This window comes from Cyprinus carpio, chromosome B3, assembly GCF_018340385.1.
Source record: "Cyprinus carpio isolate SPL01 chromosome B3, ASM1834038v1, whole genome shotgun sequence".
NCBI classification, from domain to species: domain Eukaryota; kingdom Metazoa; phylum Chordata; class Actinopteri; order Cypriniformes; family Cyprinidae; genus Cyprinus; species Cyprinus carpio.
The window spans coordinates 34,079,088-34,092,047 of record NC_056599.1 but is presented as its reverse complement, the minus strand read 5'-3'; the positions used below and the strand labels follow the sequence as shown (position 1 = coordinate 34,092,047).

At 34.9% G+C, this 12,960-nt stretch overlaps 1 pseudogene; it reads left to right on the top strand.

The window, feature by feature from the left end:
- LOC109081527 overlaps window positions 1–3,039 on the top strand; it is a 40,986-nt pseudogene extending 37,947 nt beyond the window's left edge.
- Window positions 3,040–12,960: the final 9,921 nt, after the last annotated feature.

The following is a 12,960-nucleotide window of genomic DNA, read 5'->3' as shown; positions in this document are numbered from 1 at the left end:
AAAGAAAGTTAGTTTTGGCCTGATTTTGTTCGAAATTATGTCATATAACTTTGTTCTTTGATTTCGTTTGAAGTATATCATGGCCTTAACTTTTCTGCCAACAATTAATAAATTATTTTTTTATTCTGCTGGCGGAAACAAACTACTACTTTAGAGTAGGTCCTAATGTATTAAAAAGTAGCAACAGTATACAACAATACTACAAGAACTACAGTACAACTAGCAGTAAATGTTTTGCTAATAAGGTATCAGCAATACAAAAGTAGAAATACTAAGCAATGGTCATCAACTGCGAAAGTTATTTGAACAATATGTTAGGATATCAACATTTGTACAGTCCGTACAGTTACAACCGGCCCTTTGAGGGCAGCCATAATGCTGAAGTGGCCCTCACTGAAAAATGAGTTTGACACCCCTGAGTTATACAGTTATATAACTCTGTGTATATACATTAGGATTAGTGGTTATATCAGTAGTAATTTTACTTTGTAATAGAAGTAATGTTTTCCTGTTTCATAGGCTGTAATAAATAATGTTTTCTGTTTCTGTAAACAAGGAACTATAACTAGATGTGGCAGGATTATGATGCTTTTAATCATCCTTTAAATGGAACTTTGTTTACAATGATTTTATATAACTTTTTCAGAAGAAGACAACAGAGGAGACATGCCTGAAGAGAAGGGTGAAGATGAAGATGTTAAGGCAGAAACACATATCAATGACATGAACATTAATGTTGACAGGACAGGACAGGCTCATGTTCCACTAATTCATGCAGACCGTGAAAATTTAAAAAATTGTCATGGAATTTGACCATGACACAATAATGCGCTGTGGTACACATAGTATATATCCTGTGGTTAATTCTTGTTCCGGCTCAGTGACATTCCCAGTTACACACTTGGCGGCTTATGCAGAGTTCAGAAATTATTTATCTCAGAGCCATTGTCCATGGGTATGAATTTGGCCGCTGTAAGAAAGGAAGTGAGATGGAGAATTCACTGTCTCATTCTTCAGGTCTATTCTAAAGACACTTATCAGGTACAGAAGGTATAAAATGATAAAATTGATGTCTGCAAAGTTCCAGAACAATTTTAAAGGGTTAATTCACCCATAAATTCTGTCATTCATTACTCACCCTCATGTCGTTCCAAATCTGTAAGACTTTATTCATCTTCGGAACACAAATGGAAGACCTTTTTGATGAGATCTGAGAGATTTCTGTCACTCTATAGACAGTCAACACAACTACCGCTTTCAAGCCCCAGAAAGGTACTTGGTGACTCCAGTGATTAATAAAACCATAATTTTAAGAATCGCAAAATATCTCCAACACGCAATAAGTCTATTTTTGCGTCAACTAGGGCTGGGCGATATATCGCATGACATTGTTATGTGCATCTCACGGGCTGGGCGATATCAGCGCATACCATGGTTATGCACACTCGTCAGTAAAGCCGGTGCTTGATTTAGTAGTAAATCGCCAGCACCTGCCTTTCAGATGGAGACGGCATTGTAACGACACAGAGCCATAGTTCAACTTGACAAGCTGAGCCAGATCGCAGTAATTATCACAAGGTTTAATTTATTTCATAAAAAAAAAAAAAAAAAAATTATAAATATTGCATACTATTATACAATCTCCTCAAAATTAAAAATAAAAACTAAAAATATTATTGAATAAAAATGTATAACATTGATTTTCCACAAAAAAAAAAAAAACACTTAATTTTGTGTGACCCAAACATGAAGGAGTTTAATTTATTTTCATGAAACAAATAGGTGATTAAAGTTTTTTATAAATATTTCGTAGTATTATAAAATCTCCTCAAAAAAAAAAAAAAAAAAAAAAAAAAAAAATATTATGGAAAGTAAATTGTAGATAATAACATTGAATTTCAATTGTTTTCTTTATTTTTTGTTTTTTTAAAATCAATGTAGTGTAAGTACCAAGTAACAAAAAAAATAAAGGAGCTCAAGAGTTTAATTTTAATGTGAAAAAACAGCTAATAAAAATGTTATAAATATTGTATAGTATCATAAAATCACATCAAAACACTAAATATTAAACAAAAATATTATTGAACAAAAATATATTACATTGATCTTCCTGTAAAAAAAATTAAATAAAAAAGTTTAAGTACCAAGTGTGACCCCAAAAATAAAGGAGCTAAATAGCTTAATTTTATTAAGTACCAAGTGTGACCCCAAAAATAAAGGAGCTAAATAGCTTAATTTTATTTAAAGGGAATTAATAATTATAAATAATGAACATAAAATAATATTAAAAAAAAAATATATTAATAATAATAAACAAAGAAAAAAAATTAATAAGAAGAAGAAGAAAAAAGAAAGTTATTTCAAGTTGTTTCATTGTTTCTAAAAAAATAAAAAAGTGTAGTTCAAGTTGTTTCAAGTGTGACCTAAAAATGTAGGGACTAAATGGTTTCATTTTAAAGGAAAAATAGCTCAAAAATATTGTATAAATATTGCAAAGGATCATAAAATCCCCTCAAAATTCTAAATATTTAACAAAAAATATTATTGACTAAAATATTACATTGCTTCTCTTCCTCTGATCCACATCTGTCCCATCAGGGATCTCATGTGACGCGCTGGCCTGGATTCGACATCCTGCCAGTGGCGTTCTTTTACAGCAGCCCATCCTGCACTTCTTCCAGTCGGCCGCGGGTAGATGATGTTCCTGGCCGGGCCTCTCGCCAAGGTCTCCACAACACAAATGCAGAGTCATGTATTTCACAGAGGTGCTGCGCTCCACTGACTCAGGTCTGTATCAGTACATTGCAAAGTGCTTAGCATTAAAACAACTGAAACTAGGTCAACTGAAAAAGCAACACCTTCTAAAAAATATGATTTGGACAGCCAGATGTTTTCTGTAAAGGTGTTTGTGTTTGTATCAGGGGCTCCATGAGCAGCCTGGAGTCGAGTCACAGCGCTTTCTCTCTGCTCAGTGCCGCCACCAGCTCCTCCAACCAATCACAGACAGACTCAAGCATCTCAAGATAGCAGGAAAACAAAGACGGCTTCTGTGACTGTGTAGCTCTGCAGGAAATGATGAAGGATCATGTGACAGTGAAACAGAGGTTCACATCAAACACAACAAACTCCCTGCATGAGTCTGATCTTTTTTCATCAGAAACTGCAGGCTTGATGTAATTAGGTGTGAGTTTTCTGTATAACTGTTACAAATACATTTGTAGATGTTGTTAAAAAACAAATAACAAAACAAACAAAACATTACATTTTCAATCACCAAGTGTGACCCCAATGTGGGAATTAAAATTTAATAGAAAAGTATAGGTGATAAAAATGGTATAAAATAATTTCATACTATCATAAAATCTTCCCCAAATTCAAAATAAAAATACAAATATTATGGAAGAAAAGGTTTCACAGTGAATTTTCCGAAAAAAAAAACAAAAAACCACGCGTTAAGTTCAGCACCAAGTGGTGACCCAAACAGGAAGGAGTTGAATTTAGTTCATAAAACAAATTGGGGATAACAGTTTTTAATAATATTGGCATAGTATTCTTAAAGCTCCTTCAAAATTCAAAATACAAATTTTGAAATTGAAATAAAAATAGATACACACTGAGTTTCCACCAAACACACACACACACACACACACACACACACACACACACACACTTAATTTCAAGCACCAAGTGTGACCCCAAAAATAAAGGAGCTCAAGAGCTTATTTTTAAAGGGAAATCGATGCATAAAAGGTGTATAAATATATTTGCATAGTATCATTAAAGCGTTTAATAAGTCTAAATATGAACAGAAAATCCTGAATTGGAACCAACTATAATTACAGTGGATTGCCCTGTTTAAAAAGAAAAAAAAAAAAAAACATGTTTTTTTAGTACCACTGTAAGCAAAAAACAAACACAACAAAAAACACGGTATCGAGAGTTTAATTGTAAAGGAGAAATAGAGCTAAAGAATACTGGATAAATAGTGTAGATTAAGCAGACAAATAGTTTACTAATTCTAATATTTTAACAAAAATTATGATTGAAACACAAATAGTACAATTGATTTCCCCCGGTGGTTAAAACGAAATCATGTATTTTAAGGACCAAGTGGGGAACCAAAAAATAACGGAGCTAAATAGCTTTTCATTTTAATGGAAAAATAGCTCATAAAAGTTTTATAAATATGGCATAGAGTGTTCAAATATATTAAGAACTCGAACTAAGTGACCAGAAAATCTTAATGGACCACAAAATGTAATGAATTTGATGGGCCGGAGAAAAAAATAACGAAGAAAAAAGAGAGGAGCAAATGCTCAAATATAATTGTCACGCAATATTGCAAAAGTAGCCATAAAATTCCCCGCTACAAGTCCCTAACTATTTCAACACACAATGATTGAATAAAAATATTACATTGATTTCCCTGTTTTTTTTAAAAAATAATGTATTTTAAAAAAGTTAAGTACCAAGTGTGACCCCAAAAAATAAAGGAGCTAAATATCTTAATTTGAAAGGAAAAATAGCTCATAAAGTTTTTTATACAAGGTTGGGGCAGAGTGTCAGAAAAGCTTTTAATAATTCTAACATATTTAACAAAAAATATTATTGAATACAAATATTACACTGATTTCCCTGTTTTAAAAAAAAAAGAAATCATGTATTTTAAGTACCAACTGTAATCAAAAACAAAACAAAACAACAACAAAAAAGGATATAACGATTTATTATTGAAAGGAAAGCATCAGCGCAGAAACGGTGGATAAAGCATTGGCAGAGTGGCATTGGTTTGTTATAATTCGAATTATGTAACAAAATAGTATTGAAGTACCAAGTGTTGACCCCAACAAGAAAAGGAGCTAAATAGCTTATTTTTAAAGGGAAAATAGCTCATAAAGGTTTGTATAAGATTGCATAGTATCATAAATCGTTTACTAATTCTAAATAATGAACAGAAAATATTAGTGAACAAAAGCCGCATGACAATGATTGTTCCCTGGGGGAAGTTACATTTCAATGATCAAGTGTGACCCAAAAACCATAAGGCGATCAAGAGTTTAATTTTAATGAAAAAAAAAAAAAACAGCTAATAAAGTTTTTACAAATATTGCATAGTATCATAAAATCTCTCAGAAACGCTAAAATATAAACAAATATATATATAATATATATATAATATATATAGATATAATATTACTGAACAAGAAATATATTCCATTGATTTTCCCGGAAAAAAAAACGTTTACATTTCAAGTAGCAGTGTACAGAAGACGATTCGGAACAAACAATAAGACAAAATACAACCATCTCGAGATTAAAGTCCCCCCACCCATTCTAAACGAGATTTAACTTGTTCCAATTTTGAGAAAAAGAGTCAAGATAATAATGTTGAGAATAAACTTCATTAAGACTACACAAGAAAAAAGGTTGATCTGATTTTTTTGAGAATAAAAGTCAAAATAAAATGTTGAGAATAAGCCTGATTAATATCGGAGAAGAAAGAGAGAAAGTAGAAGACACAGAGTTGATCTGATATCGCTCGCTGGAGCGACTCGAACACGAGTACACATGAAGAAGCAGAAGACACAGAAGAACAGGGTTTGAATCTGTCTTTTTTCTCATTTTTCTCATCACAATACATCACATCAGAGAAACAAGAGTTTAAATAATAATCGTATTTGATTAGAGGAGATTCTATTAAACTAAAACTGTATGAACTCCTGAAATACAGCCACTTAGAGAAATATGACACAACCAGAGTAAATATGACATTATTTTACACAGATTTATCTGTGTGTGTGTGTGTGTGTGTGTGTGTGTGGCGGTGGGTGTGTGTGTTAATGGACAGAGATACTAAGAGTTTATGATAACAGAGTCTAACATCCAGCGTGTTCGCGGTCGAATTGTGAATGTGTGTAAGTGTGTGTGTGATGTGGTGACGTGAGTGACGAGTGAGAGAGAGAGAGAGTCTGTGTGTTTAATGTGACACAGAGACACTGAAGAGATTGTATAAAGGTAAAATCCAGCGTGTCACTGCTGTGTGCGGTTTTTTTGAGTGAAATGTGTGTAAATTGTGTCGCTGAGTGTGTCTGTGTGAGTGCAGCAACAGAGAGAGAGAGAGAGGTGTGTGTGTGGAATTGTGTGAGAGATAGGAGAGAGTGTGTGTGTGGGTGAGAGAGATAGAGAGAGTGTGCTGTGGGCATGTGGTGTGTCAGCGTGTGTGTGTTTTAATGTCACACAGTATTTATCAGTGTGTTTGTGTGTGTCTCTCTCTCTCTTCTGTGGTGCTGTGGTTTGTGGTGTTTTTGTGTTTTTAATGTTTAATGTGACACAGAGACACTGAAGATGTTATGGATAAAGTCTAAATCCAGCGTGTAGCGGTGTGATTGAATTGTGTGTGTGTGAATGTGTGTAAGTGTGTGAGTGTGTGTGTGTGTCAGAGTACGCTGTAGAGACGGACAGAGAGCCCGAAGGACCAGTCGATCTCGTCCAGAAACACTCCTACTCTCTTACAGGAGCCTGGAGCAGCAGAGATCTCAGTGGAGTTATGTGACGAGCAAAAACATGAAGGAGTTTAATTTATTTTCATGAAATAGCTCATAAGTTGTATAATAATTTCATACTATAGTAAAATCTCAAAATTAAAAAAAAAAAAAACTATATATATATATTTATTTATTATTATTGAACAAAAATATATTACATTTATTTTGCTTAAATTTCAAGCATCAAGTGTGACCCAAAAACAAACATAAAGAGCGACAAAAAAATCAAAAAAATCTGATCTTTAAATCACATCAAATAAACACACTTAATCCACAAGCAGCACTAAAACAAACTACACAATATCAATACTTTGAATGTTGGTTTCAAACACATAATAATTATAATTATAATAATAATTATATTAATAATAATAATGATGATGATGATGAAGTAACTTTATTACACTAAAATGACATGAACTCCTGAAAATACAGCCTGAGAAATATTAAACAGCAGTGTAAATATGAGATTATTTCACACAAACACTCGTATATTTGTCTGTGTGTTGATGTTGTGTGTGTGTGTGTGTGTGGAAACTGATATTAAACTTACATAAAACTACCTGAAGCTGAGATTCTCTGGATTCAGATTAAAACACACACACACACTTTCACATCTTTACACACTCAACCTATGTGTACTGATGTGTGTGTGTGTGTGTGTTGATGTGGTGCCATAGTGTGTGTCTTTTGTGTCTGTGTGAGTGATGAGAGAGAGTCAGAGAGTGTGGCTGTGTGTGTGTGGTCAGCTTGGTGTGTGTTTAAGTGTCACACATATTTATCGAGTAGTGTGTTTGTGCGCTTAGTTTGTTGTGTGTGTGTGTGTGTGTAGTGTTTAGTGTGTTGTGTTTTTGTTTTTTTGTTATTTGAATGTGACACAGAGACACTGAAGAGTTTGAAATAAAGGTAAAAATCCAGCGTGTAAGCGGCCGTCGAGTCTAACCGTGTGTGTGAGAATGTGTGTAAGTGTCAGTGAGTGTGTGTGTGTCAGAGACGCTGTAGAAGCGACAGAGAGCCGCTCGACTCGTCCAGAAACACTGCCTACTCTCTCTACAGCAGAGCCCTGGAGCTCAGCAAAAGTCAGAGATCTCAGTGGAGTTATTATATGTGGACGAGCATGTCGATCTGTGACCAGAGCAGATCAGACTCCAGGAGTTCACATTACCTCCAAACCAACAGTCAGCACTCCCTCCTTTCCTCTTGATTTCTTTATAAGACACTGATATTACAGCTTCTCCACTCCATTCAGTCTGCCAGTAACCAGCGTCCAGTCAGACTCTCTGAACACAGAACCTGAGGCTCATCATCAAATCTGTCCGGATGCTCAGATCATGACTGTCGCTCAGAGACATGCGTCACCCTTTCTGTTCTCCTCAGACAGAACGAGTCGAGTGTGTGCTGTCGTTTTGGATCCAGTTTTTTTTTTTTTTTTTTTTTTTTTTTGAGATCACAGGCGAGCTGAACACAACACACCACATTACAACACACCACATTTACAACTAAACTACAAAACAAACAGAAAACTGTGTGTCTGTGTGTGAACTTACATTTGTGGAGCCCTGATGTGATCCTGAACCTCTCCTCCATGATCCACACTAGAAACACACACACACACACACACACACAAACACACACACAAACACAAAAACACACACACACACACACACACCATCAGAAAAATGGTATCTTCATTTAATAGAGAGAAGAAAACTATGTTTTCACTTTAGGTTATATTTCAGGAAGACGCATCATATTATCAGGATACACTATCTGTTGTCACGGTTACTTCTGAGTCTCTAAACAATATCTGCTTAGTTTCATTTTTTGACACATTTTTGCTAAAGATGACACAATAATATAATATAATTATATATAATAATAATATAATTCATTCAACAAAAAACATGTGGACATCACAACCCTTACAAAGTTTAAGTAATAAATCCATGGTTTATTGTCAGTAAACACTGTTTAATTTTATTTTTGTGTGATTTCTGAAAAGTTTGAGACTAAAATCAGATCAAAGTATTAATAAAATCGATAACCATAAACTGTCTGGAGCTACAGCTGTAATTTGTAAATAATACAATTTAACTACAGTTTTGTTTTATTATTTACTTTTATATTTGATTAAAGCTCTATTTTGACCTCTATAGCAGGGGTTCCCAAACTTTTAAGCCCGCGATCCCCCCCCCCCCCCCCCACATCAATAACCCCTTTTTTTGGAGCCTCCAAACACCTTTAACTTTAGCAAACAGCGGGATATAGATGTGTCACTTTATGGTTTCCATGGGTGACGCGTCATTGCTTTTCACGTGACACACCTCATGCAAAGAACAACCGAGCTGAATGAATGATGATCTGCTTTTATGTCATTTTTTCCTTTTTTATTCAAAATATTCACAAATTTGTTAGATATGGCATGAAAATAGCTGATAATTCCCGATTTTCAAATATCTGCAAGTGGAAGTGTTTTGTTGTTTGGTTAAAACACCTTTATAACGATCGCGTTTAGTTGAGCTTTATGCGCGATGGGCGCCGCCATCTTAGTTTGTGCCGCAGACGCAGTTCAGAGAATCGGATCTGTTGGATTTACAACCTTTTACTGTCTATGTTTACAACACGTGAATTCATCCACTTCTCCCGAAATACATAAAAGTAAGTGGCTGGTGAACTGGAGAGAATAATAGAGTAAACTTTAAAGTTACTTACACACAATGTGTATCTGATATTCAATAAACGTGTCCTAATTATAATGCGAAAGGATTATTATTGCCTCGTCCTTTGACATCAGTGGTGTATTTTACAAACTCTAAATGTATTGTTTTTTTTAAGTACTTATATGTCTGCAAACCTAAAATAAACATTATGTGTTTGAAAACACTGAAAAGTTGTGATGACAGCTCTGACATGAGCGCGCGCCTGTCTCTCTGGGCTCAGCGCCAGCCAACGCGCGAGATGCACATTTGATTTCACGTCATGCACTGACCGGTGTGATCGTACACTCCAGGGACCAGCCTAGACTGATCACACCGGTGTGATCGTACGTGCGAAAGGGTTAAATTAATTACAACGAAGATATATAGGGACTTTTTTTATATAGAAATCATCTCGCGACCCCTGCGCCGGGGAACCACTGCTCTATAGTATGTGTTTGTTTTACTTCATAATATTTGGTGGAGGGGGACACAACAACACACTTCTGCTCTGATTTGACTGCGCTTGTCATATTATCACAACTATGCAGTGTTTTAATCACATAATGCTTATTTTAGGATTCAGACATTTAAATACACATAAATACTAGTAAAACAATACATTTAGAGTTCGTAAAATACACACTGATGTCTACTGAAGCAACAATAACAATCCATTCAAATGTAATTTTCCGGTGTGTTTTATTCTTATCAGATACTACGCAGTGTAAGTAAATATAAAGTTCACTCTATTCCTCTCCCCATTCAGGCGGCCGCTTACTTACATGTGTTTCAGGAGAAACCGAGACATTTAACGATCTGTAAATCTGACTGACAGAACTCTGAGCAAACATGGCGGCGCCCATCTCACGCTACACGATCACGATCAATGATCATTTAGAAAGGCGTTTTAAACGACAAAACACACTCATGTACACACATCTGTGAACCGGAATATCAGATCGTTCATGACATGGTAACAAGTTTGTGAATATTTTGAATAAAGAAGGAAAAACTCATGCTGCGTCCCAATTCTCCTACTTATACTACGCCCTAAAAGTATGTACTCTTTCTGCGAGTTTTTGAGTACTTCTGAGTGTAGAAGAATAGTAGGCTCGACACACTACTTCGTCATAGCTGCTTCATCTTTAAACGGGGTACGCTCTGTTGCTTAGTTCCGTGCATTCTGTCACTGTTTTAAACCGCCGTGTCAATCATCTCGTCACAGGTAACATGATCCACATTTCTTCGTTTAATTTGATTTCCTACCGTATGGGCTAGTTGCCTATCTCCGCCATCTTGGATTTCCGGTCTAGCGCGTGTGTGCTTAGATACTTCCGGTTGTGTTAAACGCCAGCGCAGCCTTACAAAAATGTCCTGTGCTAATCCGGTGTTTTTTTTATTTATTATTATTATGCTTTAAACGACATATACAAAACAATTCAACATACAATATAAAGCCAGGGTAACAAAGGATAAAAATAAATAAATAACAAAGTAATATAAAATAATAATAATAAATAAAAAACAAAAACCCCAATCATAGACAAGCATGACCTTTACAATACTCAAAATACTTTTAAATATAACGAACACAAACGGACTGTTTTACATTGTCTTTCTATTAGTACTATGTTGAAGAGTACACAAGTAATTTTCCAACTCTTTATAAAACATTGTAAAACAGGGTTTTTGTTAGAAAATTTACACTTATGAATGTGAAACTTAACCAACAAAATAAATAGAATAACAAAAACTTCGTTATTTCCATAATTAAAATATCCAAAAACTACATTTTCTAAATGCAAATTAAAATTAAAGAGTACCTTATCTTTGATAAACATAGAGACCCGGGGGGGTACAACCATCATTTTTAACCTGACTACAGTGCCAAAAGGAGTGTGGGGTACAGTTTCCCAAGTGCAAGGAGCAAAAACATCACATATCCTTCCTTAAACTTACTAAGAAACAGGATAGAATTTATGAATTATTTTGAAAACAATTTATTTTCTTTGTTTTTAACAAAAAACTTGTGTGGTAGTAACCAAATACTTTCCCACTTGGATTTCGAACAAATTTAGGTCCAATAAGAAACAGAGCAAGACTTGGTTACAACCCTCCTTTTTAAAAACAGAGACCCGAATAGATTTGTCATTTTTAGTCTGTGAAACCTTATTTTTTTACCACATACTGTAATCATTATAGCTTGACAATGGGCATATCAGCCAATATCACATTTCTAAATAAAGAAACTATAGCAGGATTAATCCGCAGATAAAACGAGAGAGAATTCTGGGGCGAGTCACAGGAAAATTAAAGTGTGCAAGAAACTCTCATGTGTCCTAAGATATCCTTTGAGTGTTTAAACAAATGACACACTCAAGATAATACCCTTATCCAACCAGCTTTTCAAAAAATACTTTTTAATGTTTTAACACAAATCCAACGATTGGTCCAAATAAGACAACGCTGCAGAGTGCCGAAAAAAGCTGTGCTTGTGTTTTCAGTTTCTCCACGGGCCTCTGGACATGGTGGTGGAGTTGCAACAATTTTTAAAAACTGTGTTTTAAAAAGTCTGTGCCTACGGACACCTTTTCCAGTTTTGAAGTACAGTTACTGAAGGTTGATTTAAATGGTCCTATGCTTTGTGCTCTGATTTTCACTAAATGCAATAAGGATTTTATTCAACAATTTCTGATTTCTCTCTGATCTGGGTGACTCGGGCTGTGAAATGACTATTGATTTCTTGGGAGATTTTAACATTCATCTCTGCTGCCCTTCTAGAACGTTGGTCAAAGAATTTGTAAATATTTTAGAGTCTTTGAACTTTGTACAATCTGTATGTGGTCCAACTCACAATTTGGGTCACACACTAGATTTGGTAATGTCTCGTGGGGTTTTTATTTCAAATCTGGAGGTTATTGACGCATGTGTGTCTGACCATTATCTTATTAAGTTTGAATCGGAGTGCTTTCTCCCGTCTTCTATTTGCCCTCAGCCTTCATGTCTCTCTCGAGCTATTCACTCAAATACTGCAAATTTGTTTTCTGAACATTTTTCTTCACATTTTAATAATGATTTTCTGAACGAATCAGATACTGAATGCTTGACTGAGATATTTTATAAAGCATCCTCTTTATCTATGGACACTGTTGCTCCGCTTAAGCGTAAAAAGATGAAGGTTGCTGGCCAGCCATGGTTAAATGATGTCACCCGAGCTTTCAGACAAGAGTGTCGAAAAGCAGAGCGAAAGTGGAAAAAAGATAGGCTACAGGTTTCATTTGACATTTTAAAATCAAGTCTTTTCAACTATCAAAAACCGGCCAGTAAAAAAGGCAAACCAAAATCAACTTCTTTTCTCAATTAATTTCTGACAACGCTAAGCGTCCAAAAGTCCCTGTTTGATACAATTGACTCTCATTCTAATCCGACCACAAATATTTTATCTGAGGCCTTCTATGTGAGCTTTGTGAAGATTTTTTATAAAAACATTTCACTCAAAAAATTTATGATATTAGAAGCTCTATTGTTCCATCGAACATGCCACTTGCAATTTAGCAGTGTCCTATGATTTTGTCTGTCTAATCTGTTTAAACTCATGTCCGCTCCTACTCAGCTAGCTTGATATATTCCCTCACTATGAGTGGTTCTGGTTCTAAGCTAGATATTATCCAACTCGGACTCTTTTTAAGCGATGTTTTTTCTACCATTGACTAGTC